Raw genomic sequence first — 13,805 nt, forward strand, 5'->3', positions numbered from 1 at the left:
CAGAGTCTAGACTTTTGACTTCGGACTTTTGCACTTTGCTGTGCGAAGATGAAAGCTAAGCATAATCGAAGGGCTCTCGATCTTTGAATACATTTCGTACTTAGACATTAATGTGTGTGTGTGATTCTTTACAATAGTGTGTGTGGTTGTGATTGGGGAGTTTTGGGTGTAGATATGTTACTATATTTATGTTGATAATTAATTATGTGTAATATATATGTACATATAACATTCATTATTTACATAAAACCATAATGAGAATGCACTACTTTTATTTGTGCACTTAATGCTCAACAATAAGTTTATGTAAGTAAGTAAGTAATGTATGTTTTGGTTATTTTTAAAAATATTTCAAAAAATTTAATGTGTATTTTATGAATATTAAAAAAAAGATCAGATGGTGCCTTTAGTTTTCCGAAGTATTAAAAATTTATGTAATAAAAATGTAGAAAATAAATAAAAACATGAAAACAGTTTGTTGCAAAAGTCTTAACTTGAGGCACGAAGTTCGGACACAAGCACTCAACAATCATTGCCTTATTAATTTTTCACACGTCGCAAGCTGAATACTCGAATGACAAATATTCTACTATAAAGTCATTTTTGAAATTTATTTCGTGATATTATGATTCGGCTATTACTATTTCTAAGCTATATTTAAATACGAATAACGTAAAGGCAATGCAAAACAAGAATTTTTCACATGGTGCCAGTTGATCAAAAATAATATAGATTTAAAGTCTACGAACTTCTAAGGTGAAGGGAATATTTTGTCAAATTGTCAGTGTATGCTTAGAAAAGAGCTGTTCGCTCTAGCGCTCTTCGCTCTCGAACAAAAAGTTGAGAGTGCCTGGAGCCACCTCTAGAGCCACGGCGAAAAAATCGTGTGTCAAAAATTCGTATGGCGTTCTAGTGTCTTTGGTTCCTTGACAGCGGGCACTGTGGATAGTGTACGAGGAAAGACACTAGAATAACAAGATGCGTAACGGCCATACCAAAGACACTAGAATAACAAGATGCGTAACGGCCATACAAATTTTTGGCACGCGATTTTTTGTCCGTGGCTCTAGAGGTGGCTCCAGGCTCTCTTTAGTTTTTGTTCGAGAGAGAAAGAGCGGAGAGCGCTACAGCAAACAGCTCTTTTCTACGCATACAGTGATAGCATACAACTGTATGTGTGCACACGTATGCTCATGTATTGTAAATTTGACAAAATATGTCCTTCACCTTAGAAGTTCGTTGACTTTAAATCTATATTATTTTTTATCAATTGGCACCATGCGAAAAATTCTTGTTTTGCATTGCCTCAACGTTATTATTATTTAAATAAAGCTTAGAAATAGTAATAGACAAATCTATGTACATCACAAAATAAATTTCGAAAATGACTTTATATTAGAATACTTGTCATTAGGGTATTCAGCTTGCGGCGTGAGAAAAATTAATAAGGCAATGATTGTTGAGTGCTTGTGTCCGCACTTCGTGCCTGACGATATGACTTTTGCAACGAACTGTTTTCATATTTTTATTTATTTTATTAATTTTTATTTTCTACTACGTATTATTATTTTTTATGAAATATTATTATGAAATATTATTATTTTTATTATTTATTAATAAAATTATTATTTTTATTATTTATTAATAAAATTATTATTTTTATTATTTATTAATAAAATTATTATTTTTATTATTTATTAATAAAATTATTATTTTTATTATTTATTAATAAAATTATTATTTTTATTATTTATTAATAAAATTATTATTTTTTTATGAAATTAAAAAATAATTATTATTTTTATGAAATATTTATTTCTCAATGTTATGTCTTCTTTTTGGAAAATTTATGTTTCAAATTACAGTAGTTATAATAATTTCCTTTGTATTTGCTTTAATTATTATTATAATAATTATTATAATAGTCAGGGAATTTTTATTTTATTTCATCATATTGCTACGAAATTGCCCACAACTCCAAATATGTAAATTCGTTTCCTCGATCAGAATTGATTTCGGCCCGAAAATCGTCTTCCAGCACAACACGCACACATATACGTGTTCTCGTCTCTTGTTTTTACTCACACAAGCAAGCAAATTCTATTTTTACATTTCTTACGCTCTCAGCGTGAGCGAGCGAAAAGAGAGCAAATTTGGCCTTCACCAAAAAAGTGGCTGCATAGTGCCAAACGAATGTATGGCCGTTACGCATCTTGTTATTCTAGTGTCTTTGGCCTAACTCATTTATTCCCCTTTTTGATCTAGTTGGTATCAGTTGTGACAAAATTAATTCTATTATCTGTATTTCGTAAGTAATTTCCCATTGTGTCCGTGTATTTTTATCTTTTCTTACATATCCTGATTCTAGATTGATTATTTCTTTATAAAAACTTAAGTTAGTTACGTGGTATAAGTCAGCATACGATTCATAGGTAAGGACATCCTTTTTGTCCTTGAACAGGAAAAATTCGTGATTGGAGTAATCAATTATTTCTGAAGTGGTTATCATTACGAATGTTATTAAAAGTAATACGAAATGCATTTTCTGTAATTTAATAAAAAAAATATGGTATTTGTTAAAACTTAATGTTGTCTTTGTGAATAGTCCTGTTTCTACTATTTATTATAACTTTGTTAGGTAAGTTTTCCTTAACAACCTGTTTTTTATATCTAGTTTTTAGCTTATTTCTTTCGCCGTGTTTTTTCTCATAAACAACTTGACCTACGTGATATTCTTTTTCTTTACGGCCTTCATTGTGTGTTACTAACATTTTTTCTTGTGTGTTCTTTAGAATTCTTGAAATGTTTTCGTGATTAATTTTATTATATAGAATATCAAAGGGTTTTTTGTTTGTTGTAGAATGAATGCTTTGATTGAATTCTTTTGCGGCTCTAATAATTATTTCAGAATAGTCAGTGAGATTAAAATCTTCTTTTATACAACGAGCTAATTCTGTTAATGTTGAATGTGCTCTTTCTACTTGTCCGTTCGAGGTACTGTGTCTGGGGTCGGCTAAATGTAGAGTTAAACCACATCTTTGTGCAAAGGATTTAAATTGAGCAGAGGTGAAGCTCGGTTCATTATCTGTCATAATTACTTTGGCGTGGGGAAAATGTTGGAGTAATTCCATTACTTTATTCTCGATGTTTAGTTTATTTTGAATTTCTTTTACAACCAGGAATTTTGAATATGCGTCAATACAGGTTAAGAAAATAAGACTTTGCGCGTAAAAAATGTCGATGTGTAAATTCTCTCCTTCTTTAGTTGGAATAGGAGCTTCTCCAATAGGGATTTTAATAGGATGCCGGTTGTATTTATTTTCGTTGCAAATTGTACAATTTTTTATGTATTCCTTTAATTTGATATATAAATTTGGCCAATAAAATAATCTATTAATTTGTTTATAATTTTCGTCTAATCCTCTGTGAGCACGACTATGTGTTTCTTCTATTATGATAGCCTTATCTTCGTTATTTTCCACGTCTTGTAGAAATATTTTAGTATAAAGAAATTTGTTGTTAAAGTTATTTTTTAATGGTAATTGCATATGATAAAGATCTTCTAAAGTGCAATGAATTCCTACCGTTATGTTTGGTTTTAGATATTCCCTTAATATTTCTATTAAGTTTTCTGGCGTATCATATTCAATTATATGTCTAGTCTTATCAAAAACATTCAATGACTCATGTATTGTATACCTCCCCTTTGTTAATAACAATTGTTGTTGGAACTGATTTAACGGTTTTCGGGTCTCTTGTATTACATTTTCAAAACTACTTTCGGCAGAATGCTGTGTATTTTGATCTGAGTTTGATTGTTCTAAGTCGCTGTTAGTAATATTATTTATTTTTATTCGAGATAATGCGTCGGCTACGACATTAGTTGTTCCGGGTTTATATATTATTTTCGGGGTGAAACTTTCTATAAAGGAGTACCATCTTTTCATTTCTACGTTCGGGTTTTTATCTGAGATTGTGAAAGATAAAGATTGATGGTTTGTTTGTATTTCTATACCAATACCATATAAGTAATTCCTGAGATTTTTAAGAGCCCAAACTATTGCCAACAATTCTTTTTTATTTGTGGCATAAAGTTGTTCGGTTTTATTTAAAGTTTTGGATATGAAAGTAATTGGTTTATTATCCTGTGATAAAACTGCTCCGATAGCTACATCTGATGCGTCTGTTGTTAAAGTGAATTTTTTGTTATAATCTGGTTGAACTAATTCCACTTGTGCTATTAAATTATCTTTAAGTTCTTTAAAAGCTTCAACAGCTGGGTCGTCTGACTGTATTGTAATTTTTGTAGACATTCTCCTAGAAATTTTTCCATTATCTCCTCCTAGGTATTTGGTTAAAGGTTTTGCAATTTTTGCATAATTTCGGACAAATTTACGGTAATAGCCGGTGAGGCCTAGAAAACTTCGAAGTTCTCTAATGTTTTGTGGAATCGGATACTTCATAATTGTGGAGATTTTCTCAGGATCTGTTTTAATTACATTGTGAGATACTATATAACCTAGAAATGCTGTTTCTAATTTAAAGAATTTTGATTTTTCTAGAGAAATTTTCATATTAGCTTGTTGTAAAATATTTATTATTTGAATTAAATCTGTGTAATGTTGTTCAATTGTATTAGAAAATATTATAATATCATCCATATAAACATGACAAGTTTTTCCGACTTGTTCCCTCAATATGTCATCCATTGCTCTTTGAAATATTCTAGGGGCGTTTGTTAACCCAAATGGCATACGTAAGAATTCAAATTTTCCGTTATTTATAGAGAATGCTGTTTTTTCAATATCTGAATTTTTCATTAAAATTTGGTGGAATCCTGATTCCAGATCAATGGTTGAGAAATATTTTGACTTCCCTAAGTTAGATAATATTACAGACGGATCTTGCATCGGATATCTGTCAGGTATTGTGCTTTCATTTAATTCTTATAGTCAATAACTAATCGATGTTTTGAAGATCCATCTTCGTTTTGACCTTTTTTAGGCACTACTAAAACTGGTGAATTGTAGGGGCTTCTACTTGGTCTTATAATTTGTTCTTTTAACATTCTATCGATTTCATTATTAACGCAATCTGAGACCGACTTGGCATAAGGATATTGTTTGCTATAAATTGCTCTGTCATTGACTGTATTTATTTCTCCTCGAATATCGGTACGAAAAGGAATTTGCGTATTTATTTTAGAATGCTCCTTTTCAATTTTATTCATAACTTTATTTTCAAATTCTTTTATTTGATTTGAAATAATATTTAGGTTATGAATTTTTTCTTTGTCGGAAAACTCAACGACTGCGTGCTCGGTATTTGTGGATTCCAAGCTATTTGATTTAAGACTGACGGAATTAACATTGTCGGCTTGTTCAGGATTTTTTGATCCCAAACTGATATATTGTTTATTAGCGGATAAATCTACGCTGGTGTGCTCAGGATTTTTTGATCCCAAACTGATATATTGTTTATTAGCGGATAAATCTACGCTGGCGTGCTGAGGATTTTTTGATCCCAAACTGATATATTGTTTATTAGCGGATAAATCTACGCTGGCGTGCTCAGGATTTATTGATCCCAAGCTATACAAACTGCCTTCGGCAATTACTGTTTCGGTTTTATATATCTTTTGCTCATCTAAATATTTTTTAATTATATATTCTTTTAATGGAAGAATATTTTTTTCCTCAATTAAACACAAATCGTTTTTATCCTCGTCAAAATATTGGAGTTTCTCTTTATTTCCCTTATACTCCATGATTCCTTTCTCGATATCTAATTTAGCTCCAATCTTTCTTAACAAACTGAATCCAATTAATAGATCAGATTCTAAACCCTCAATTTCATAGAATAAATGTTGTTCCCCAAATATATCATATTTATCAAATGATAATATTTTATGATTGAATATCCATGAACTGTAGATACTCTTTTATGTATTGATAATTCCCTTTTATTCTCATAAATACCCTTTTTTATATAACACGCGGTGGCTCCTGTGTCTATTAATATTTTGAACTGTCTTTTAGTTTTTCTGTCTACCCTTGTGATATGAGGCATCCCTCTGTAAGGTGCTGATCTAAAAAATGGTTCTCGTTGATATTATTTACTCTCATTGTTTTATGAGCTGGCTGGTTGACTGTTCCCGTTGATTCTCGTTTTATCGGGGGGTGTGTTTCGTACTGATTTACAAGGCCTGCGCTTGTGTTGTGTTTTTGCGCTGGGTATTGATTATAATTATTTCTTTGGAAATTATTATTAAAATTGTGTCGGTTATTATTATAACTCCACTGGTTGTTATTATTCCTAGGATGATTATAAGTTTTAAACGGACGATTTTGAACTCTTATGGAGTCGTCTACTTCCATAGGTTCTGGTGGTGGTTGAACTTTGGAATTATTATTAAAATTCCAATTGTTATTCGTTCCGAAGTTGTGGTGTGGTGGTGGTTGAACTTTGGAATTATTATTAAAATTCCAATTGTTATTCGCTCCGAAGTTCCCGTTTTGCGGCCAATTATTATTTATCCTATTTGGTGTATTATTAATCTGTCTAGGGGCAAATCTAAGGTTGTTTCCTTGATTTCTGTTTTCACTCCTAAATCCATTATACCTATTTGCAAATTGAGCTCTAAAGTTGTTAGACTCTAATTCCTGACACTTTGCCAAAGCATTTGGCAAATCTGGTGGGTTGAGAGAGAAGAGTGTTTCTGAGATTGAACCGTTTAATCCAGAAATAAAAATTCTTAGCGCGTTGCTCCTAATTGTTTTATTTGTTTCCTTGGTTATTAGGCTGTCCTTTCCATAAGTCATTATAGTTTTATTTATAAGTAACGTCATTTTCTTATTTACTTCGTTGTAGAATTCGTTAATGGTCATGCGTCCCTGTCTTAAGATGCTTAATTCTGATTCGAGTATATGGATTGGTCTTTTATCGCTATAGATAAAATCCAATCTAGAAAGAATCGCTTGAAAGTTTAAAACGGTACCATGGTTGGTTAGAGCATCGTGTGCTGCTCCCATGATTTTATTACGTAAAATTGTTAAAGCGATAAAGTATTGTTCACTTTCAATTTTATATAGACTCATTGCGGTTTCCGCCGCTTCTCTCCAGCCTACATATTGGGTTATTTCTCCTGTGAACTTTGGTAAGGATTTAATTACTTCTAATGTAGTTTCGCATTTTATGGTTCGGTCTATTGTTTGGATCTTATAGTCTTCTACCTCATTTTTGTTAGCGGCTAACTGCTCTTCTAACCCTTCAAGTTTCCTGGTTACTTCACTCAACTGTACATTTATTAATCTGTTTATTAATTCCATTGTCAGATTACTGGCGCTGGATATCCCGCCCGCAGAAAGGGTTGATACTGAACCTCCGGTTGCCATTGTTAAATTTAAATTATCAAAACTGTTTATCAAGTCTTCCAGATTGTTTTAAATTAAATTGATATTGTAATATTTAATTTCAAAGTAGTATTCTCTGTATCTTAATCTTAATTTTTTTAAATTTTATTTAAAGACTTAGTGTTGTTTTTATCTGCTCACGATACTTTCCGTGGGAGTTCTTCCTTCAGCGTAGTTGGTGGAGGGTAGGGGTCTTCCTTCAATTGGTTGTTCTTAATAATAATTTTTTGGTGTCTTCCTTCAATTGGTTGTTCTTAATAATTCCTTTTTGGAGTGTTCCTTCAATTGGGTCGTCTTGATAATTATTTATTGGGGTCTTCCTTCAATTTTTTATATAGCCTTTTTATTTTTGAATTTGAATTTTGAAATTGAAATTGTTTGAATTTCTTTTGGTTTCGTAGTTGAGTTCTGAATTTTTATTATTATGTTATGTTTATGTTATGTTTATTATTATTATGTTCTCGTAATTTGTATTAAGTATTCAGTCCACCTTTTTTATGCTAAATTCTTAATTGGATTATTGCATTTATTGATTTCCAATTAAGTTTTTTTTCACGATCACTTTCACATTAGTTAGGCGTTGTTGTATTGTTGTGGATGTTTTAATTTTTCCACTAAAAATATGTATTGTTGGCGGCGCGAGTTCCGTTTTATTTTTAACTTATTATCGTTAATATTTATTTAGAACTTTTGAATACGCCGCCCCACGTTGGGCGCCAATTAAAATTGTTACTCTTTATTTATTTAAAAAAATAAATTTTATTTTTTATTATTTAACATTTATTTGGTGATAAACTTTTTCACTTATACTATTACGAGACACTTGGTAACTTATGTTTAACTTCGAGCTGTTGACGATCTCGTCCCGATTTAGACTCCCGATTCAGACTGATCTTCAAATTCTAAGTCCTAATCCAATCAACCTCGGCCAGAAGCTTTTCTTTCGGAAAATTACCGAACTTTCGATAAAAGCTTTATGCTGGAAATTTTCCACTGCATTGTGAAATTCAATTATGCTGATCGATGCAATTTTTGATTGATACGCAATAAGTCGGCCGTGGCTTGGTCTCCAAGCGGAAGCTGTGTTTACGTTAAGTTTGGGTTTCTTATGTTAGCGGGTAGCTGAGTGCTGGCAAAGGCAATGACAAAAACAAAGACAAGGGCAATTCCGACGAGATTGAGAATTGGAATTTGTTTATAAATTGTGGAAGGGAGCTATGTTCATGGGTTGGATAACTTGCACACGTATGCTCATGCATTGTAAATTTGACAAAAAATTCCCTTCACCTTAGAAGTTCGTAAACTTTAAATCTATATTATTTTTGATCAATTGGCACCATGTGAAAAATTCTTGTTTTGCATTGTCTACGTTATTCTTATTTAAATAAAATAGTAATAATATAGTAATAAATAGTAATAGCCAAATCATAATATCACGAAAAAATTTTAAAAATGAATTTATAACAGAATATTTGTCATTAGAGTATTCAGCTTGCGACGTGTGAAAAATTGATAAGGCAATGATTGTTGAGTGCTTGTGTCCGCACTTCGCGCCTCAAGATATGACTCTTGCAACAAACTGTTTTCATATTTTTATTTATTTTTATTTTCTAAATTTTTATTACTTAAATTTTTACTATACTTTTGAAAACTAAAGGCACCATCTGATCTTTTTTTAATATTTGTAAAATACGCATTTGAAATATTTTTAAAAATAATAAAAAACAAATGTGTATAAAAAAATTTAATTTAATTTAAATTAAATTGAATTTATTTTAATTTTAAATTTAAATTTATTAAAATTTATGCTCAACAGCATTAAGTGCACAAATAAAAGTAGTGCTTTCTCATTATGGTTTTATGTAAATAATGAATGTTATATGTACATATATATTACACAATTAATTATCGTCATAAATATAAATATGTAAAGGGCAGCTAATTCGAGCGGCGATCTTAACATACGAATTTAAAAAACTTTAAAATTATAATAGTCAGGGCGTGAATTATTAATTTTAATTGTTTTCATTATATTGCCAAAACTCTGTTTCATCGATCAGAATTGATTACGACCCGAAAATCGTCTTCCAGTTCAAGTACGCACACATAAACACGTTCTCGTCTATTGTTTTTACTCACACGAGCAACCAAAATCAATTTTTAGATTTCTTACGCTTTCAGCGTAAGCGAGCGGACAGAGAGCAATTTTGGCCGTCACTCTCTTATCTTGTCGACTATCTTAGCTAGGTTTGTTGTGGGGTCGTCCGCGAAGTTTTTTTGTAGATATGGGTTGGAATTGCCAGGCGATGGTGTGTTTTCGTCAATGATTCTTGGCTTAAAGCTAGTCGCTTCTGAATGGCCGTGTCATGGGAGGAGAAACGTGGTCTTCTGTCGTTCTGGAAGCCTCCTGGCGAGCTTCACCGATTGATCTGCTCAGGATTGCTGAGCTGTACGGCAGACGAGGGGTATTATTGCGTGGAGGGGGGCCTTGTCGCCTAAAAATGTTATTTGATGCGTCATTAATTGTCCGTATGTTGTTTATGTCAATGTTGCTTGTCGCCAGAAACCGCCTTGTACGCACTAATATGCTCTCCAGAGCAGTTGACGCAAGTGGCAGGGGTGGATTTAGCTTGGTGCAGCAGGATGACAGATAATCGCCAGTGCATTTCATGCATCTTGGCGGCCTCATGCATAAATTTTTGGCATGCCTGAAGCCCTGGCATCTGTAGAACTGGACCGGCTCCCGTGTCCTTTCAATATCGACCCACCTTTTGTTTGAGTGAGATAATTTTGTCATGACTGCCGTCCTTGGCCATGACGATCTCCACTTCAAACATTCGCATGGGGCCACCTGTAGCTGGATTCGTCATATTTCTGACGAAAGGAAGGGTGGAGATGTGTGATAACTACTCGAAAACGACTCTCGGACTTGGGCTGGTTGGTGAATAGTATTGTTAAGCGATGACGTGGTATCCAGCGATGAGACTATTATTGATGGCGGCGAGGATGAGCAGTTACCATCGTCCGATGAGATAATAAAACACCGATGCCCATCCTTCGCTTTGGTTCACGTTCTGGCCGTCCATAAGCTGTTGTTGTTGCTGCTGGCTTCACTTTGCGCCTCTGTCGTTTTTATAATCCCAACTGACTTGCAGCTTTGGGCTAGGCACGTAGGTGGGCTTCTTCGATAGCTCAAAGGCACGGCGGACGATCGATATGCTAGCAATTTTCCCGCCAGCCTTTTTGGCGGGCTTATCGGCTAGTATCTTTTTTCTCCGCCAGCTGACTATCGGGCAAAAATACTAGAATTGTTCAAGTTACTATTTTTGGGATTATAGTATTTTTCCCGCCAGTTACTCGCGTTTGTCAGTGTCAATGGCATTTCGGGAAACTGGTCTCTCCTCTTCCAAGCGGAAACGAAGCAGAAAACTCGTGTGTTCGTTCTTATTGTAATAATTGTGCTTACTGTTCCTTCGCATTGCCTATAGTAATCCTGTTTCTGCTTTCAGTGGTGCTGGTAACGTCGTTGCTGCGGAGATGCCGGTATGCAGCAAGCATTGGCCAGCCTGGCCCGTCAACTTTGGTGCACGCATAACCTTTTGTGAAGGGAAGGAAAAACATGCGCCGCAGTCCGCGTCGTCAATAGAAAAGGCTTAGGTTTGTCTGTGTGTTGGCGTGAGTACAAGCTGACTGATATATAGGACAACCATTTCTGCTCTCCCTCGTGTGGAGTTAAACATTCAGATTATTCATTGGGACTTGTTGACCGGGGATCCGATATTCTTGGGCGAGGACTCGGGCGATTCGAGCTTCAACAAGGCCGTCTCGTAAAAACCAGAAGCCAAATAGACTGCAAATGCAAGCGCTTTGTGTAGAAAAGAACCAGGACTAAATTCGGAGAATTACTTACCGGTGGACGTCCAGGGGCGGCTGGGTTCGGCCGCTGCGCGAAGAAGTTGTGCGAGAAGCTGGTCCCGAACATTGCTCCGTCCAGCTGTGTATCGGATCGCAGCTCGTAAAAGTCGTTACAGCGAGGGCAGAAGATTTTCACGTTGGACTTGCCACACACGTCGCTGGGGCCCACACAGGAAGGGTTTTCTGCCTACAGGAGAGCTTTGGACACACTTCGAAGTCCTCTCTCTCATACTTTTGGCGCATATCATCCACGCCTCTCTCCGACATGATATATCGGGTGGGGATCATGCCGTACCACTTCTCCTCATCGCCGAAGACCCAGTCCAAGGAACTGTCGAACACCGGATTCAGGATCACTTGCAGTATCTCGGTGAAGTACTCCAGGCCCATTTGGTTGAACGTCTCCTGAATGTAGTCGATGGGCACGCGGCAGAGGCACTCGTTGCCCTTGATCCCGAGGAACAAACTGAATCAACTGCTGTTGTTGTTGTTCTGGCTACAAGATTTTACTGTGATTTGATATTTTTTCCATAGGAAAAACCTTTTTTAGTCTCTAATTCTATTTATTATGGTTTCAAAAGGAATCGTTCAGTAATTCCTCTGAACTTAACCTAATGTGTGATAAAGATAAATGAGACAAAGTGGTATCTTAATTATAAAGTACAAAAGAAAATGTAATATGTTATGTTATCCTCCTGGTAAGGAGATCGCTGGGGTGTACCCTCTTCAGTCTTCGGAGGGAGATGGGATCAGCTAGGATAGTTGCTAGTCGGTTCGGGTGGGCCATAAGCCTGTCGGCATAACGGCTGCTGTGGAAATTAATCTGATCCCCAAGAAGGGTAAAACCTAGTTACTCACAGGCTCGACATGTTGCCAGTTCACTCGTATGAAAAATAATCAAAAATAAAGTGCGAAATTAAAAGGCCTACTATGCCATAATGCCATCTATGTATCAGTTGGGCCGCAACCATTAATCGGCCGAGGACTGAATGAAATCTCAAACTCGTCAAAGCGGCAAGCACAGCGTTTTTATATTATTTTATAAATAGTATCCAAAGGAAAATGTTTAACATTAAATTCATTGATCGCTACAGCGAACAGCTCTTTTTTACGCATACAGTGATAGCAGACAACTGTATGTGTGCAAATTAAAATTGTTACTCTTTATTTATTTAAAAAAATAAATTTTATATTTTATTATTTAACATTTATTTGGTGATAAACTTTTTCACTTATACTATTACGAGACACTTGGTAACTTATGTTTAACTTTGAGCTGTTGACGATCTCGTCCCGATTCAGACTCCCGATTCAGACTGATCTTCAAATTCTAAGTCCTAATCCAATCAACCTCGGCCAGAAGCTTTTCTTTCGGAAAATTACCGAACTTTCGATAAAAGCTTTATGCTGAAATTATTCTACTGCATTGTGAAATTCAATTATGCTGATTGATGCAGTTTTTTATTAATGCGCAATAAGTTGGCCGTGGTTTGGTCTCCAAGCGGAAGCTGTGTTTACGTTAAGTTTGGGTTTCTTATGTTAGCGGGTAGCTGAGTGCTGGCAAAGGCAATGACAAAAACAAAGACAAGGGCAATTCCGACGAGATTGAGAATTGGAATTTGTTTATAAATTGTGGAAGGGAGCTATGTTCATGGGTTGGATAACTTGCACACGTATGCTCATGCATTGTAAATTTGACAAAAAATTCCCTTCACCTTAGAAGTTCGTAAACTTTAAATCTATATTATTTTTGATCAATTGGCACCATGTGAAAAATTCTTGTTTTGCATTGTCTACGTTATTCTTATTTAAATAAAATAGTAATAATATAGTAATAAATAGTAATAGCCAAATCATAATATCACGAAAAAATTTTAAAAATGAATTTATAACAGAATATTTGTCATTAGAGTATTCAGCTTGCGACGTGTGAAAAATTGATAAGGCAATGATTGTTGAGTGCTTGTGTCCGCACTTCGCGCCTCAAGATATGACTCTTGCAACAAACTGTTTTCATATTTTTATTTATTTTTATTTTCTAAATTTTTATTACTTAAATTTTTACTATACTTTTGAAAACTAAAGGCACCATCTGATCTTTTTTTAATATTTGTAAAATACGCATTTGAAATATTTTTAAAAATAATAAAAAACAAATGTGTATAAAAAAATTTAATTTAATTTAAATTAAATTGAATTTATTTTAATTTTAAATTTAAATTTATTAAAATTTATGCTCAACAGCATTAAGTGCACAAATAAAAGTAGTGCTTTCTCATTATGGTTTTATGTAAATAATGAATGTTATATGTACATATATATTACACAATTAATTATCGTCATAAATATAAATATGTAAAGGGCAGCTAATTCGAGCGGCGATCTTAACATACGAATTTAAAAAACTTTAAAATTATAATAGTCAGGGCGTGAATTATTAATTTTAATTGTTTTCATTATATTGCCAAAACTCCATAT

The 13,805-nt window shown here is 33.9% G+C and overlaps 1 pseudogene; it reads right to left on the reverse strand.

Annotated features, from left to right (window-relative positions):
• Positions 1–11,382: 11,382 nt before the first annotated feature.
• Positions 11,383–12,272, reverse strand: LOC117150092 (annotated as a pseudogene).
• Between the last annotated feature and the right edge of the window lie 1,533 nt (positions 12,273–13,805).

Source organism: Drosophila mauritiana, unplaced genomic scaffold (assembly GCF_004382145.1).
Source record: "Drosophila mauritiana strain mau12 unplaced genomic scaffold, ASM438214v1 Y_31, whole genome shotgun sequence".
Taxonomy (NCBI): domain Eukaryota; kingdom Metazoa; phylum Arthropoda; class Insecta; order Diptera; family Drosophilidae; genus Drosophila; species Drosophila mauritiana.